General features: G+C 44.0%; 1 protein-coding gene across 1 annotated transcript in view; it reads right to left on the bottom strand.

Annotated features, from left to right (window-relative positions):
- The window catches only part of LOC102821630 (receptor-type tyrosine-protein phosphatase T-like), a 1,273,932-nt gene that overhangs the window by 423,264 nt on the left and 847,605 nt on the right, over positions 1 to 3,063 (bottom strand). The gene's annotated exons all lie outside the window — the stretch shown is intronic.

Here is a 3,063-nt window from a genome sequence, read left to right as displayed (position 1 = left end):
TTGGACCTCCTCATTTTTTCCATTTGCTTTAGCATCTCTACGCTGGAGAGCAAGTTTCAGTGTCTCTTCTGACATCCATTTTGATCTTTTCTTTCTTTTTTGTCTTCTTAATGACTTTTTGCTTTCTTCATGTATGATGTTCTTGACAGCTGTAGGACTCTGTATGACAGCTGCTGTCTAGCTCCACCACCACCTTTGCAGGCTTGGTCATCACTAGAGAGTGGAGAGCTAGAAGGGCATCAGCAGCAGGGAATCCAAACCCCAAAGCTGATGTCACAAGTACCATTTCTCTAGGCTAGGAAGCCATCATGAATGACGTTACCATTGGGAAAGAACGTTGGATTCAGAAAAGGGCTTGTGTGCACCTTTGTGTCTTCTCATCTTTGCTCTTGGCAAAGTCGAGATCCAAATGACTTCAGCAATGATATAAGTAGCTCCACATCCTTGTCTATAGCCAGCCTGAATTTTTGCCAGTTCACTGTTGATACCCTGCTGCAATTGGTTCTAGATTACCCTGAGTGAAATTTTATCATTATTAATGATAATTATACTGCCCATTGCTTACAAATCAGGCTTACTTACTTCAAGGTCAGCAGTTTGAAACTACCAGCAGTTCCACGGAAGAAAGATGAGGCTTTCTGCTCTTGTAAAGATTTACAGCCTCAGAAACCCTATGCTGTGTTGCTATGAGTCGGAACCAACTCCATGGCACATAACGCCCACTATCATGCATCCATATTTGTAAGGAAAGATACTCTACCTCCCTGAAGAAACCCATTGTTGATTTTCCTTTTTAAAAATGTATTATTTGAATAACAAAAACCAAAACCACAACTTTTGGGTTTTGGGGATTTGTTTGTTATTGAAGTGTACCCTTGTCTAGTCTTTCAGATACTCATGCACTGCCGCTGAGTGGATTCCTACTCTGAGTGATGCTGTATGATAGATTACGACTGCACTAAATGGTTTCCAAGACTAGAAATCGTTACAGAAGCAGAACACTACATCTTCCTCCTACCAAGGTTCTTACCGTCAACCTTTTAGTTAGAAGCCCCACACTTGACCCAGTGTGCCACCCGGGGTCATTCTGACAGATCTGTGCTTCAGGGAGAGCAAAAGGAAGGAGGAAGTGGGGAAGAGAAGGACGGAGGAAAAAAGAAGAAGGGAAGAAATGGAAAAAAGGAAAGTAGAAGGAAGGAAGTGAATGAGGGAGGAAGAAGTAAATAACCGCATTAGTCCTCAACCCTCTTAGGGGCTCAGTTTGCTATGTATACAACTGGGATGTAGGGCTAATCTTTACTGTGCTCCCTTCCATCTCCAACCCTCTAAGAACCTGAGAGAATTCAGCCATAAAATCCATGCCTCAGTTTTTCCTGGAAGGAAATTCTATTTTCCCAAATCAAATGCATAGCATAACAGTATTTGTAAAGCAAGATGGCAGAGAAATAAGACAGGAAACAAAGCAATTGGGACACTTTTTGGTGGGGGTAGGGAGGTAATATATCCGAGCCATAAAGATTTCATTAGATTCCCTAACACATTGCTAATGAAAAATAAGACCTGCTCCGATTTCACCTAGTTTCTGAACATTAGAATCGACTTGGCTTCTAAGCTTTGCACTCCATTTACATTAATTAGAAAGTTCCATATTAAGGAAAGCTTTTAATGGGCTGTTATTGCAGATGATTTTCCTGCTAAGCTGCATTGTTCTGTTTAATAGCACATAAAATGGCATCAATAGAGGAGACTTTGATAAAATTGAAGTTTTGATGGAGTCTGGGGCTGAGCTGACCTATGCTGGTTGGCTGGGGCTCAGTGAGATTCCCCTCCTGGGAAATACAGCTCTTTTATTTCCCTCCCCCAGAACCAGTTCTAAAGGAGCCACATGTTTCTGACTCGGGAAGAAGCTCACACTGCCTTCTGCCCGGTACACACACCATTGGCCAACTGCTTTTGGATCTCTGCACAACACTTGGCAAAGTGGACAAGATGGAACAATCCTGGAATATAAGAGATGGATTTCAGGAGAGATGACCTGGGTTGAGTGGAGAGTGTCATGCAGGTGGGTGCCAGGTCTGTCCAGAAAAAAGGGGCGGCATCATTCACATGTGTGCAGGGCACAGGAGTTCTGGTGTGGTGCTGTAGGATAAGCAAGCACCTGACTGCTAACCACAAGGTCAGTGGTTCAAACTTACCAGCCTCTCCACAGGGAAAAAGATATGACAGTCTGCATTTGTAAAGATTTACAGCCTTGGAAACTCTGTGGGGCATTTCTACTATGCCAAAGCATGTCCACATAACAGCAATTGCACAGAAAGAGAGCAAGGTGGGTGTGAGAGTAGCTGAAGGATGCTGTCATGGCCAGGATGAAGTCCCAAAGGAGTGATTGCCACTCCACTTGTCTTTGTTCCCATCCACGCTGTGTATAAATGACCCTATCCATAGGTGTCCACCAGGGCTCCTGAAAGTCAATGTGAACTATGGGATAGAATGAGTGTCGTGTAGAAGGGGAGGTCCTGAGGGAGAGCTTGAGCTTCAATAAGGAGAGGGCCAAGATCACGGTCATCAAGGGAATAGGCTTATAGGACTTTGAGAGGTGAGCAGCTAGCCCCACCAAGTGGCTCAGAGTGCTGAATTCTGACTGCTATAAAATGTCTTATCCCTTCATTGCATTAGAAGAAGCTCTGGTAGCACAGTGGGCTATGAGTTGGACTGCTAACAGCAAGGTCAGCAGTTCGAAACTGCCAGTCACTCGGTAGGTGAAAGATGAGACTTTCTGCTCCCATAAAGATTTATAGGCTCAGAAGCCCTATACAGGGTCGCTATGAGTAAGAATTAGAAAGCACTGGATTTCTTGATCCTGCTACAAATTCCCCTAGCTGTAAGCCTTCCAAGCTTCTAAATATTCCTTTATATGTGGTTCAGAGTTCTAGCAGCATCCCCTGAGTCTGCTTGGTCCAGTATTTTGTGTTGTTACTGACAGAGCTCTTCTCTCCACGTCTACCTTTACCATCTTGCGGATGGAAAAGCTCCATATCATCAGTGAAAACAAGGCCAGGGGCA

The sequence above is a fragment of the Chrysochloris asiatica genome, unplaced genomic scaffold, assembly GCF_000296735.1.
Source record: "Chrysochloris asiatica unplaced genomic scaffold, ChrAsi1.0 scaffold00023, whole genome shotgun sequence".
Taxonomy (NCBI): domain Eukaryota; kingdom Metazoa; phylum Chordata; class Mammalia; order Afrosoricida; family Chrysochloridae; genus Chrysochloris; species Chrysochloris asiatica.
This window is presented reverse-complemented; position numbering and strand designations above follow the sequence as displayed.